The 15,467-nt window shown below is 41.4% G+C and overlaps 1 protein-coding gene and 1 long non-coding RNA gene across 5 annotated transcripts in view; one reads left to right on the top strand and one right to left on the bottom strand.

Annotated features, from left to right (window-relative positions):
- PBX3 (PBX homeobox 3) overlaps positions 1-15,467 on the bottom strand; it is a 213,124-nt gene that overhangs the window by 77,711 nt on the left and 119,946 nt on the right. The window lies entirely within an intron of this gene.
- LOC143822026 (uncharacterized) lies at positions 6,224-8,750 on the top strand. Its single transcript, XR_013226019.1, has 3 exons — positions 6,224-7,350; positions 8,229-8,393; positions 8,471-8,750. It is a non-coding gene; the product is annotated as an uncharacterized LOC143822026 (long non-coding RNA).

Here is a 15,467-nt window from a genome sequence, read left to right as displayed (position 1 = left end):
ATCATGTCCCTACTGAGCTGTCTTTTTCTACATTAAAATGTCCTAGACTCTTCAACCTTTCCTAATAGTAATGATGTTACAATCCTTTGATCACCTTTAAGGAGTTCTACGATTTTAAGCTGTCACCTGCCCCAAGTCAGATCTTTGGGATACAGAGGGTAATACATCCAGTTGATAAACCCATCACTTACTTTCTCTCAGCCTAATCCACCTTACAGGGTTATTTTGGAAAAACACTTATTATCTAATTCTGGCATATCTAAAAGCCTATGGTCCTTAAACCTGTAGTTTAATCCTTAGCTCACCCACAACTCTTTTCCCAGTCCCATCACTAAACAGGTATTGCCCTACCTTAGAAGATTATTGAAATCATTACTGAGATTATAAATATGAAGCATTATGTTAAAATGCTCTACTACTATTACTACTACTAGAACTACTAGAGCATTTTGAGTCCTTGAAATGCACAACCTGCTAATTGCCAGCATTATTGCTGCAGTCTCAAAAAGTATCTTCTAGACATACAGTTGTACTCTGCTTCCATAGACTAGGTGAACACTATATTTCCTTTTTAGCTCTTCAATTTCCGGATTATTGTACTGAAAATCTAGTTTGCTAAAAAATGAAGCAACTGATTGCATTTGTAAAAAGTCATCAAGAATTGTAGGCCTTAAAAGCCCTCTGGAAAAAGACCCCCCCCCCATACACACACACACACAGCCCTTTGAAATGACAAGGGGTCAGTTTGAGGATGATCAGTTGCTAGGCGACGGATAGCCACAAAACATCTTGGTAATATTTAAGACAGAAGAATAGATAGAGAATGTTGATTAATGAATAAATTTCAGCAATAATGAAAGCAAGTATCAAGACGTATCCATATTTTATTAAAGTCTGAGAGAAATATTACATTTGTATGGTATTTCCCAAAGCAAGCACAACATACAATCCTTCTTGCTATAAAGCTTCTTGAACTGAAAAAGCTCAATAGCTGCAATGGTTCTAGGATGTCTGACTAGAATCACACAAGAATCTATTGAAAAATATTCAAGATGAGTCTAGTCCTGCAACCAAAGCACACAAGGAAAATAAGAGGAGCGATTAAAATGTTCAATATTTTTTAAAAACCTCTAAAGGAGTTGCACAGTTTTCAAGGAAAATTTCTCACTAAATGGAAGTCCAATAGCAGAAATCCATATTTCTTTAAAGAGGAAATTGGGATATTGGAATTAGCTCAAACACATAATGCTTGTCCAAAGTATTACTGCTCACAAAAGTTTCCAAATACTATGATAGGCTTCATTTTAAATGCTGATTCCACACCTCGATAAAGAAAAAGCAAACAAAAGTATTCAAGGCATTTTACAATGATCAGTAATCATCTTACAACTGTCAATGATTGCACCTCCAATATAAAATACTGCATGAGTCTAAAAACAGGGGTAGTCAAACCGTGGCCCTCCAGATGTCCATGGACTATAATTCCCATGAGCCCCTGCTGGAGGGCCGCAGTTTGACTACCCCTGGTCTAAAACATAGAGCAGCAGACAGAAACCTCCCGCCCCCCCACACTGGTAACAATAGCAAAGGACCAGCCTATAGAAACCAGAGTAAAATTATGAGAGTCACCTGAATCAAGCAAGCCCAGTTGTTTTGCTTCTCTAGAAGCTGTTCAAAGCACTCAAGAAAAGGGATACATCCTGCTCTCAAACAGAAAATTATAAGCATTGGGGCTGCCACCCAGAAAGTACTGCCATGTGTTCCCAGCTTCCCATATGGAAGCAGGACATTGGGCCATGTCTCTTAAATTGATCTAAAAAAGGGTGTAGACTATTGCTGGAGAAAGTGGTAAAAATGCCACACACGTTAGTTTATCCGCCCTCATTCCTTCGCTTAATTGAAAGGACACAGCGTGTTACAGTCTCAGATCTTTTCAGCTACAGCAGAAGTGCAAAGCAAGCTTGAGTGATTCAACAGAATGGTCTGGAAAAGATGTAAAGAGTTCCAAAGACTATATCAGCAGCAAAACTGGAATGTGCGACAACCACCTCCTGCTTAACAGCTTCAACTCCTGCTTAACTCTCCTATCACTACCACCTCCTCCTCCTCGCCTGCATAGCTGTTTCAAACAAGGCAGCAGCTTATTGTTATCACTCCAGTTACTGCACTCTCTCAGCACTTGTCTGTGCCTGCAACGGTTGTAGCCGCGGCACATACCAGTCTGAAACATCCACCACACAATCGTGCTAAAGTAGCAACAACTGCACTAGTCACAGACCACTCCAAATTTGCAGCTGTAATCAGTTTATGGCGGCCTGATGTCAACAATTGGGCAGCAACCGTTTCTAATGATCTTAAGAGGCAATTCGCTGTTCAGACCCCAAGCAAGAGATGCAAATGTGCCACTGAACACTCCTTATTACATACCCACAGGCTACAATAAGTGGTCCGTGTCTTCTGAGAACATCCTAATTAGATGAATACAGATCTGGAGGGGAGGGGGGAAGAGAAGAGATGCAAAAACCAGGTCAGGAAGGAAGATGGCTGTCATCCCACCCCCCACCCCCCAAAACAAAGCAATTCGCACCCTGCAATTCCCCTCCCCCCCCTACACGTCTACTGAGCAAGAAAGCAGAGTCCAGTACTTTATGGAGGTAATATTGCACCTGTCCTACACCCCTCCCCTCCTAGCACTGGAAAGAACACCACTGTTCACTCTATGGACCTGTCCTACACCCCCCACCCACCCCTGTCCTGGCCCTGAAAAGAACACCATTGTTCACCCCATGGCTTCCAATTCGTTCCAGAGTTATGCCTCAGCAATTATTCTATGAATAATATATTATGCAAAAGTTCAATTTTAAATCAAATTTACTCAAGATTATCAGCATATAGTATATGCACAGATACAGAAGAGTTACACCCTGTAGTGGGGAATAGCTAACTGAGACTTGAGAATTATAATTTTGTTGCATGTGAATATGGGGTAATGTCCTATTCAATAGATCTAACATTGCACAAATCAGTGCTAGCACTTTTTAGAGATCCCATCCTCATGACTATCCTACAAAAAACCATGCCTTTAACTGGCACAGCACAGAACACCCGTTGGTTTTACATTGCCCTGCCCTATTTTTCTGGCCCTAAATTGTTCTTTCTGTTCTTTAAATTGTTCTAACCAGACACATTAGAACGCTGAAGTCACAGAAGCAAGCTACTGAAATCCTCTGGTTTTGAACTGTCATATGCTAATGATACACACAGTCCTCAAGTACTTTCCATCTGAAATGTTCATGTGTAGCAAGGCAAATGCCTAAATGAGAACTATCAAGCCACACTGAAATAAAGTTGATGGATTCATCACTCTCCTCTCTTTTATGCACCCCTTCACCACCACAGCCCTTTTCATTTCTTCTCCTCAAGCAGATTCACTTTTATAACAAAGCCGTATCTTCTACAGCAGAATCTACCTTGTTCCAGCGTTTATTCTAACATTCAGCCAAGCATACTGTGTGCTGGTTTTTGTGCAGGAGGACCTGTGGGGTTTAATAACAACCTTGGTTAGGGTTCCTTCGAATACGAAAAGGAACCTGTTTTGACTTGCACTGTTGTCTGTATCCTCTTTCCTTCCTTCTAGTTAGAGAAAAGGCTCTGGAACATGCACTGATGGATGGGGGGGGGAGGGGGAAGGTGCTGCAATGGCTGCTTGTGCAGCAGGGAAAATACTTGGAATAGGCCTTATCTTGGTATCGGGCACCTAGACCAATATCACCATATATGAATACATATGGAGCTTCTTTATTTTGAGTGAGGCACTGACCTAACTGGCCCGTCATTGTTTGCCAACTCCAAGGCTTCACAGGCAAGCTTCTACTCCAAGTTAAACAAGTTAAAGTTTCTTTTAACTGGAGGACCCAGGGTTCCAACCTAGGACAATGGAGGAGGAGGAGGAGGAGGTGGAGAACAAACTAGAAAACAGGATGCTGATAACAGAATGGATTGCTGCTCTTGCCACTGTGAACAATGTCATCCAACTTCCCTTTTTGTGTACTGGGTGATCATGGAGCAGCCAGACTCTCATAGCCTAACCACCAAGCCAGCTTGGTGTAGTGGTTAGAAGTACAGACTTCTAATCTAGGGAGCCAGGTTTGATTCTGCACTCCCCCACATGCAGCCAGCTGGGTGACCTTGGGCTCGCCACAGCACTGATAAAGCTGTTCTGACCGAACAGTAATGTCAGGGCTCTCTCAGCCTCGCCTACCTCACAGGGTGTCTGTTGTGGGGAAAGGAAAGGGAAGGCAAATGTAAGCCGCATATAAGAACCAACTCTTCTTCTCACAGGGCTGCTTTAAGGGGGAGAAATGTAAGAAAAGGGGACCCCTTATGTTACCCTGGCTTCCTTGGAAGAAGGATGGGATGAAGATAACAGGACTGGTGACTCACCTACAGTTTTTAAAGAGTTACTCCACAGGTTACATTTTTAAGGAATAAACTTGTAAGATACTGCACACATACACAGCCCTAGAGATGTTAAGTGTGAATGTGACAAGAGGGGTTCACAACCTATTTTACTAGCCTGGAGCCTAGACATCCATTTGACTGCATGCACTGTTGCAGGCTAAGGTCTGCTGTTGTGTGTGCGGCAGCCATTGTGAAATCTTTGCCCATGAAAACCTTGAAAAGGGACCTGACATGGAATTTTCAAAATGTCAGACTCAGGTGATAATGCCCGTAAGCCAGATCCTAGGAGAAGAGAAGGAACGAAATGGCTATAGAAACTATTTTGCATCATTTGCCAATTAATGAAATTCAGTCATTAGCAAAGGGTCACATCACATTAGTATCAATTAAAGGGTATTTTACTGGGATTGTTTTAACTGTTCACTTGCAGCAGCAGTAGACAAGAGGGAAGAAGATACCCTAACCTGCCCTGACTCCCACTATTCAAAGGACTCATCTGAACAAAACATCTGCACTAAGGTGACTTCACCTGCATATGAATTCCATGCCAATCCACTCCCAAGACTCCCAGATGCTGCCGGCTTCAGCAACAGGTGGCTTTGAGGAACAGAACTACTCCATGAAGCAGTGGCTTAAGAAGAGTTAAAAGAAATTCATTTGGTTTGCGTTGATTTTATACACAGTTATCAGAGAGCTCTGATAACTTTGACTGGACCAAGGTCACCCAGCTGGCTGCCTGTGGAGGAGGAACGGGGAATCAAACCCAGTTCTCCAGCTTGGAGGCCACTGCTCTTAACCACTGCACCATGTTGGTAACATCTGTCCCCCTCCAATACAACTGTCAAAAAGCAGAGGAACTTAACCAAAAACTAGACATCAGCAATCTAGCCTGATTCACATGTAGAGGAGTAGGGAATCAAGCCTGGCTTGCCAGATAAGAAACCGCCGCTCTTAACCATTGACTTCCTTTCCTCTCCCCTCCACAGACACCCTGTGAGGTAGGTGCAGCTGAAAGAGTTCTGAGAGATGTGACTGGACCGAGGTCACCCAGCTGGCTGCATGTGGAGGAGGAGTAGGGAATCAAACCCGGTTGTCCAGCTTGGAGCTTAACCACTACACCAAGCTGGCTCTCATCTGAAAGATCACTTCCACATGCAGGTTTCTATGGCTTAAGTGGCTTGTGACTTGTAAAACCCTGGAAGACATGGATCCTGAACAGCCTACTTGTCATTTCCTTGTCTGTATGTTATGCTGCAACTACAAAAATAAAGCAGAAACACCTAGATCAGCAGCATCTTTTTAAAAATGCCATATTCAAACAAGAGATTGTGTCACAACCACACACCTTTTCAGGTCTTGAACTTATATCTGAAATAATAGCCAACATTGATGTGGGCTCAATAACTATTACCAGGGTTGGGAGGAAAAGTATGTATTTTTGGAAACCAGTTCCTACAGAGCAAAAGAGCAAATACTTTATTTTCAAAATACACGTGTACATTTTCAGCACATCCAATGACCGGACACCTAGCATTTTCTAGCTCTGGCTATTAATTTTATATCTAATCTTTAAAAAGCTTGCCACACTGACCCTTTGGGATAATGCAGAAAACAAATTTAACTTGAGCCAATGAATGACCGTGATAACAAACCTTAGAAAATCACATGGGGGGGGGGGGGGAAGGGGGAGAACTACCCTTTTTTAACATACATCTGAGTACAAGAGGGCAAGAAAAATAGCCACGAGCAACTTTACATTTTGAACTCTGGAACTGAAGCAAGAACAGAAATGGTTAATGCGCTAATTACAGTAATTAAGAGTTGCCAATTTAATTAGAGCCGGGAATATTAATGCCGTAACATTGGTTGGGAGTGCAGCAAACAAACCCTTTTAATGCAGAGACTGCTCACAGCCATCTAATGGGGCCCTCCTCCACACCGCCTGGCGCTTGTGCGCTGACACAACAGTGCTGGGTTCAGATTGAAGAACTTGTCAGCAATCAGGCAGGAGGAAGCTAATTAGCTGGCAGGTTAATGAGTGTGATGGCTCTTGACAGCATTTTGTTGCAAGCCTCTACTGTATTTAAACAATAAATGATTATTACTTAAATACAGAGAAGCTGGTCTGCTTATAAACTGCAAAGTACTACCTCTATTTTTAAAGGGGAGGACCCAGAGGATGAGAACTCAGGACCGCTTCATCAAAGTGAGTCCCCTTGCTGGTCTCCCTATCAGAATGCAAGAATAGATTCCTAAGCACACACATCAGCTTTACTCAGTACATCATTCCAAGAGAAATGGCAGTCATCGTCTCTGTTCAAAGTGATTACAGAACCGAAATAATTAGTGTAGATTTATTAACATGGCATACAAAGGTGTAACCTTATATGCGGCACAGGCCAATTCGGAAGTTTAAAATTAATAAGGACAACGCAGTCAACAATGAAGTCACAAATTAGGATGTAGCATTTCTGGGGTACTTGAGCTGCCCCCAATGGCGTATTTAAAAACCAGCACTTTGCACAGCAAAATCTGCATTATCTAAAACCAATTCTGATGTCAATGTTACCCCCCCCCCCAGCCCAAGCTCACACTTCCCTAGATTCTATAGCTCTAAGAGGGAAGTGGTGGCCATAATGGGCCATCATTGGTTACTTTTAATTACTGGGGATTTGAAAACAGGTGGCGAGGTAAAGGAATAGCTCTGTGGAGAGATTAACCCATTTCTCTGTCCATTTAAGGAGGGCAAGGGGACATCTTACAGCTCTCCTGCAATCCATAAAGCTAATGAGAATAAGAACAACTAGCTCACTTGCCTAAAAAAAAAAGAAATCGCCCTTATTTTAGAAAGAAACCATCAATACAGCAGGTGGCAACTCTCCACAGAAGGTGGGTGTGGATTGAGATTGGATTTGCTGTCTTAAACTGTATTTACAGGAGAGGCTATGGCAAGTTGCATGTCCAAAAAACCTCATCTGAAAAGGGAAGGTTATTTTCAATTTAATGTGCATCGCTCCCTGGGCATTTGCAGAGACGATGCAAGAGAAGCAGAAAGCCTCACCTGCTGTGACTCGGAGGTTTTTCTAAATTATTTTTGCACACATGGAAATGATTTGCACCCTCCCACAGCTGCTCGTGAAATATGCTAGTTTAAGGGGGAAAGGGGAACACAGCAAAGTTGCCAAATCCCTCTTAATATTGAATACTATACTCTATGTAGTTAGGATTAGATACTGATCAGAACCAGTAAATCTTGAGAGCTTGGGTGGGGAGAGACAAAAGGCACCACCATAAGAAGGGCTTTGATCCTGCAAAAGCTTATGTGCATGATGGGGAAGATAGATTCGTACTACAATTTGCACTAGCTGGGTGATTTAAAGGCATTCTATAATATGCTGCAACTTGTTACAGGTACATCATGGTTAAAAAGGTGCACCATTTTGTCCATTTACACTGTTTCCAGTTGCAAAGTTACCAATATTCACTGCAACACCTGATGTTTCATTTAACAGCCCAAATGCCATGTTAAGAAATCTAGACCTTGCATCATGCAAATATAAAATCTTACAGAAGGCTGGCTAAACAGACTGCCGTTTTTAAAAAAAGGGAATTTAATACATCTTGCAGCTCAGGCTTTGGAATTGTGATCAATCTGAACATAAACAGAATTACACTGCAAGAGATCAAAAATCCAATACAGGCACACGATGTTCACCTTTCCATACCAAATAATCCTGAGATAATTTTGCGTTTTTGTATGCTTCCAGCTGACAATTGAGAGTAATATATTCCACGATGACATGAGGTAGCCACAGGTCTAATTCCCATCCTCTGGAACTAGACTGCATCATCCACAAGCTCCATTTTCCCAGGAAATTATATACCGAGTCTTAATGCAAGACATCAAACTCCCGTCCAATGCTTAACATCAGGTGAGGCCATTTATAAAGTTAGCTGAACTTGGTGCCATATTTATATCGCTAACTCCTGCTCCTTACATTATAAATAGGGCACTGAGACAGCTCCCCTACATCACCACCCTACGTGGACATTTATCACCTGGAAGCTGTGTGAAGTCTGCGCACCAACATGAAGCATAACGTCACGACAAGCCAAAAATCAAACTGGATTTTGCAAGCTGTGCATTTAATTTCAGACCCTCTATCGCAAAGGCTAAGGGCACCTCGCCAGTCCTCAACTGCAGACGTCGTGCCCTAGATGGCCCTCCTTTGCCTCAGTCCCAAATTTAAAATAATAAAATATTAAAATGAGATCCAAGATTGCCGTGTCGACTGAAAACCAGTGCCGAACCTGAAAAAAAGCCACCCACCTCTCTGCCTGCTTTAAGGCGAAGATTCTTCAGTCTGAAAAATTATTTATAGAGATTTTTTTTACTACCCTTGTATACTGCAATGTTATTTCCTTTCCCACACACTAGCAAAGTCCATTTTCACAACTGCTATAAAGCGGCATGTTCACAGCTAGTAAAACAACTCCATAAATAGCCTCGCAAAGCTATAGCTGTCTCATATCCTTTCCTCAATAAAAGCAGAGGTGAACTGCTTATTTTCAGCAGCACACTATAAGAAGACAGAAGCATTATGACTGCTCATACATTCTGACTATCATTTGCCACAAGCTATATCTGTCAGTATTAAATAAAGCTGCATTATAAATGTAAACAAAACACCCACATCTACAAAATGAGCTGTCCACCATTGCTGTAGGCATGAATTGAACCCGCTTATTGACTCCCGCTTGCTCTTTTATTTATCCTGCTACACAGAAATGCACTGGCTTTCTTCCCTCCACCCTTCCAACATGCAAGCACTGAGGTGGGGTTCGGGGGCAGTCACTTGTCGCCCACACCAGCAGGCAGGTGACAAACGCAGATCTTAATGGGAACGCCATTAGGTGGGCAAAAACATAGGACTCTTTCATTGAGACAGCTGATTTATTTTTAAAGGGTTATTCAGGGATCAAAAATGCAACATCATAAATAATTTGCAGGAGCAAGCCAAGAGAATTTATATTTATGAATTTTGAAAGGTTTTGGGGGGGGAGAAGGAAGGGGGGAAGTAATTCATTGCAATCGAAACAATAATGCCAGTTTGAAAGGAATTACATTCAGATATCAAATGACTGGGAATTTACTGTCTGAGAAGGCTCAAAGGTCCTTGGCAGCAGAAATGGTCGTCACTGAGTTTGCTTACTGATGAAATATGCGTTTTTCTCCATCACCTTTAAGTTCGGAGGAACTTTCTGCAGTCTCCTAAAGCAAGCTCATATGTGGCATACATAAAGAAGGCTGTTGCTCAGGAACAAAGCTCCAAGCAACCCTGGGTACATGGCATACACCACAGGCACAGCAGTGCTCCAACAAGTCACTCCTATGTCCAATAGCAAAGTTAGGAGGGTTAATACAGCAGCATATGCTTCAAAGTCATGGGCAGCTCAAGAACACCGTCAGCAGAAGACATCAGATGAATCATCTTACACACCGGGGAAGCCTGTGGAAGTATCGGTTTTATAAGGTTCTTCTTCCTAAACTAGGAAGCAGCCCTTTATTACCTTTAGGCTGGACCTGTAATCCTGGGTTTCAATTCTTTTGCTAGAGGTGTATTCTCCCTACAATAGTGCTGAAAGTTCACCACATAACTACTTGCCCAGGTACCAAAACAATCCTTTGGCAAAAAAGGAGCTTGATCTAAGATTTAATTAGTGCTGCATGGATTTGGTGTTAAATAGAAACACACAAAAAACCTGATGGCAACTCTGAGGCATTTCTCTGGTTTTCCTTTCAACCTTCTGCTGAGTGTAGCAGTTAAGCTAAGCAACCTGTGGGCTGCAACACAAGTGGGGTGGAGGGGAGAGAAAAGAAAAGAAACACTGCCAGACATGTCTGTAAAGAGGCTTGATCTAAATATGTGCCTCTTTTAAGATACTCAAAGACCTCTGCAGAAACCAGGCCAATTTTACATTTTTCAGGAAAGCTGGCAAGTACACTGACAAAACAAAAAGAACAACTGCACACACAATTTGATGACCCTAGCCTATGTTGGTGCACTAGATAGGGAAATTCTCCCCACACACCCATACGTACCACACACACACACACACACACACACACACACAATACAGAAGTGTAGGGTCATGCTTTTACTACACATTCTGTAAGGCCGATATTAATTGTTCCTCCTTTCCTGTTAAGATAAGGTCATTATTAAGAAAGCTATGGCTGCCGAAGAGCTGGTGAGGTTTACTGAAAGAAGAGGGAGAAAGAATAAAAATGGGGGGGGGGTGGACGTGGCAGAGAGTAATTAATGTATGAGGCCTACATTTAAATAAAGCAGTCCTCAGCAGTAGGAGAAATATGGAGGTGGGGGGGGGAGAGATTCCCACGAGGCAGCATGTAACTTGACTGAGGCACAAGAATCCTGGACCAAACAACCCCTTCTGCCCAAACCACCAGGATTACTACTTGTGCAAAGCAAATACTCCAAAGACTCCCCCCTCTAAATCATTTCAATTCCTATTTCCAAGTATAATTTAATCTTTTTCAGCGACACTTGATGCTTACTTCATCACGGCATAATGACAGATTAAAAAGTTGTTGAATTAAATATTAAAGAGGACTTCAGGCAGTCCTGCATTTTTAAGGAATAACACAGATTGGAGATGAAATGAGAAGCCCAAATGCATATTTTATTCCAAAAAGGAAAGAATACATATATTTTGTTCCTCCAGGCCACCTACATTGTAATAAAACACAGGGCAGGTTTTTATTTAGTGGATAAAAGTGGGACAGAGCATTAGAAGATTCATATCGCTGTAAACCGATGGCAAGCAGCAGTGTCAAACCTAATGGTGCCAAAGGATTAAGCATCATCTTCGGTTAAATACAGAGACCCCTGTACTGTACATCTGCAGTCTCTTTCTATTAAGACTAAAGCACCCTGTGCTGGCAGAAGTTGCTCTCTCAACAATGCTTCAAGAACATCAAACATCAAAACAGCAACACATAATGCATTTTTAAAGTATGTCGGCATGGAAGCATGGGTGACAACCAATTCTTACAGGTTTTGTCTGAAACCAAATGATAACTTGTAGATTTTACGCATTCATTTTTGATAGCAAGCCCTGACCCATGAGGTTGAGGAAGACTAAGCAAGTTCATTTGATTTAGGAAGAAGAAAGGGCCACAAGCACTACACAAGGTGGCTACACAGCTCACGTACCTCTTCTTTACCACATGGTCACCACATTGGGCAGAAACTTTGCTCTTACCATTTGCATCCTTTTTGCAAGAAGCAGGATAAATCTCTACCACACTACTATAAAAACGAAGAGATTCTGGGAGAGATTCTTCAGCCATTGCCTCCCAATTACTTTCAAACAATCACATTTTGGTCAATTCTGGCATATTAAATTGGCAAACATTTAATGATAGTTGCTTATAATTAACTGATAATTTTAGTATTTTTAATTATTTAACTGTTTTATTGATTGTTTTATCCAACTGTTGTGAACTACCCTGAGCCCGTTTGCAGAGAGGGGTGGTATACAAATTGAAATATAAGAATAATAATGATACATGATGAACCTTTTTAGTTATTACAAAGTTCTTAACTGTCCTGTACACCAGGCTGTTCATACATCAAGACAAAACTATTAGGGAAATAAAACTAAAAATCATACAACTAATACAAATAGTATTCCCATCACAATACAAAAACATTGTAAGCTCCCAGTGCAGAGCCCCAGTACAGGGGATACCATGACAACATTTGGAAAACAGACTTTCCCCCATAATTCATGAAACTGTACAAACTGTATTGTATTGATGGTGATTTATTCATTTCGAGGCAATAGGCAATGTTGTTTTCGTAAAATATAGAATGGTTTATACCATCTTCTAATCATGCATAAGAAGGCAGGACTCTCCTTTTAGATCTCACTCAAAAGTCTCGGGAGCCACCACAGAAAAGGCCTCACCCACCTACTGAACTCATTCTTTAGTAGAAGGGATCCTGATAAGAGTTCTTCCTCCAAATCTAAGCAAATAGCAAGGATCGTATTGGAAGAGATGCTATCCAAGATATGACCATCCCACTAAATTCCTTTAAAACTATGCATTGCATAAAACTATGCAATACAGCATTGGCTGTAAAAGCTACACTAGCCTGAACCAGTTCCTATGCAACTCATATGGTGGAAGCCTACTTGTGGCTCCCTCAGACATCTGTCTACAGGAGAACACTTAGGATGGAAGTCACACCACTTGAAGTATAAAAGTTCAGCAAAAGTTCCTTTTCATGTACTTTACTCTGGAGCAGCCTCACTGATTAGCTCTGACTCCTTCCAATCAGCTGCCGGCTGGGTGACAAAATTTTGCACAGCACTGAATTGAATAAATGACAGGGCCTCTCCTTTGACTAGTTCTGTTCAGGGGCAGATCCCGCCCCTCTCTTTTCCCTAGTGTTGCTCCAAAGGGAAAAGATTCTGTTTTTCTAATTACATACAGAACTACCAGGAAAAAGAAATTGTGTTAAACTGAGAAGATAGATGGCACTGAATATATATGCTTGTTTTCTATAAAGCACTTGGTGTATATATATATTCTATATAAAACATGGAAAGGCAAGTCATCAGCAACTCAAGCTCCCTCTCCCCATACAATGTACCCATGCACCTACAAATTTGGTCTCTTGGACACCTACTGAGAAAGCCAGTTTGGTGTGGGAAGCATTTATATTTAATAAATATTATATTTAATCCATTTAGGATTGAGGAATGAGACTGAAATATTTTGCTATTTTGTCCAGCAGTAAACTTAGCCTGTGGTGAAATTCCCCATATCACATTCAGATGCCTTCAGTCAGAACCAATTTCTTCTTGGCATTTTGACCTTGCCACAGTGGAAAAGGGCAAAGCATTTTAAAATAAAAAGGATCAATGTCAAAAACCTTATATTTCATTTTGTGTATTTGTGTGGATCAGAACATGCCAGAAATGTGGTGAATGTTGACATTTACCAGTAAATGCTTAATATTTTAGGAGACCAGTGTGATGTGTTGAATTCCTGACATTTACCATGCCATCACCTTTGGCCTATGACCAAATTTCCTCCTCATTGCCACTGATTACCAGTGATATATAAAAGAAACAACCTAAAAACCTAATAATGTATTCTAGCCCATATGAGAATATGACATTTACTGGCAAGTGATGGAATGGAGGATGAAATTAGTTGATAGTCATAAAATCTAGAAATACACTGCAGACTTTGCCTATACTATACCATTGTTCCTCCAGCTTGTACCAATTGCTAGTCATCCTGCAAACAATTAGTATTTCACCTGCAGCTTCCTCTGCAAGCCTTGAGAGCGTGGCATTTGGAACAAACTAGCTGTTTGAATTTGGAGTCTGGACAATGTACAAATTACCCAACTTAAGGCACAAGAATTCCTTTGCAGAACCTGGCAAAAACATGTGTTGGTCCTCAGAACTACCTTTCAGATAAATCACTATCATTCCCGTTTCAAAAACTGGCTACTGAAATCAGTGCATGTAATTGTATTTACGGCCCACCAGTGAGACACCATGGTACATGTGGTCTTCTTGGAGCAGCTACCTCAATGTGACTTGATTTAAATACACACTTAAGCAAAGACCTAGGTTTAAGCACTGATTCCATCTTGCACATTTCAAACCTCAAAGAGTATGAGAAGATACTAGAAGAATATCAGAAGGACAAGAAAAAGGCTGTCCCTATTCGGCATAGCGCCGGAGAGAACTTGGTTTGCCTTCCTGCTGCCTGCCAAAGTCTCCGCAATAGCTGGCATCATCAACTTCAATGATCAAGAAGCATTTATATTATATACATATATAATATAGTATTATTTTTATAACAAGGGGAATCTCTGCTGCCAGAGAAAAGACTTTGCCTTTAACTCATTAAGTCACAGAACAATAGCAGCCAACAAGCCTACAAGAGAAATGCCCCATTGTTCCTTTCCTTGGATGGGGGGGGGGCTCCTGCTTTTGCCTCCATGTAAATGAACTTAATGCTCGCTCCATTCAGGCTTGCTCGGAGAACTCCTCATTTGCTGCCTCTCCGCTCAGCGACAGCATTTTCTCACCAGCCCTGACTGCATAATTAATGCAAATGCTGCCTTAGTGTCATGAGCTGGGCTCCTTTGGTTTACTTTGTTACGACACTTACAGAGGAATATTAACTAGAGAAAGGAGCATCACAACAGGGGTGGAAAATCAGCCTGTCAGGGACTCACTCCAAATGCCACTGAAAAGGAGAGCGCCTTCAAGACTGTTTCATCAAGGTGATTGAGAACAAAAACTACTGAGGAAAATTCAAGCTTACATTTATGAGCTTCTCCACATGCATTATTTATTATTCCCCCCCCCCCTCCCCAAACCTATAGGAACCATATTCCCAGGCACACAGCCATACAACAATAGCCTGCAAAACTGCCAAGTCAAACAGATGCAGCCTCGGGCCAGGAACGTAAACAAAATTGCAGATAACGGGACAAAATCGATTCTCCAGATGGACCCAGAATGCGTTCTTTTTGCTACTAAATGTTCAGTATTGTTAGTGATCTACACACATAATCATGTATTTGTATTACTCAACAATTAACCTCAGCAATCCTGTCAAAAATTAGTCTCATTCCCACAGTGAAGTCAGAAAGTAGCTGTGTTTTAGAGTGCATACCATCTTTATACATTGAATAAAGAATGACGAAGGGGCACTTTATCATGAGGGAACCAGAAGATCTATACATATGTGCTTTCCCCTACAGTTTAGCAAACCAATTATTTTTCTAACAGTGTTTATTCCTTACCTGAACTGTACCAAACAGACAGCACAATCTTTTAACAAAAAAAACTGCTTTTCAGTCATTTACTGAGCTGTACGAAGGTGGAAATCGCCTTATAAAATATGAGATTTTTTCCAAAATTATAACGGGAAGCATCTATCATTT

This window comes from Paroedura picta, chromosome 12 (assembly GCF_049243985.1).
Source record: "Paroedura picta isolate Pp20150507F chromosome 12, Ppicta_v3.0, whole genome shotgun sequence".
NCBI lineage: Eukaryota > Metazoa > Chordata > Lepidosauria > Squamata > Gekkonidae > Paroedura > Paroedura picta.
The sequence above is the reverse complement of the archived record's forward strand: the minus strand, read 5'-3'. Positions and strand labels throughout refer to the sequence as shown.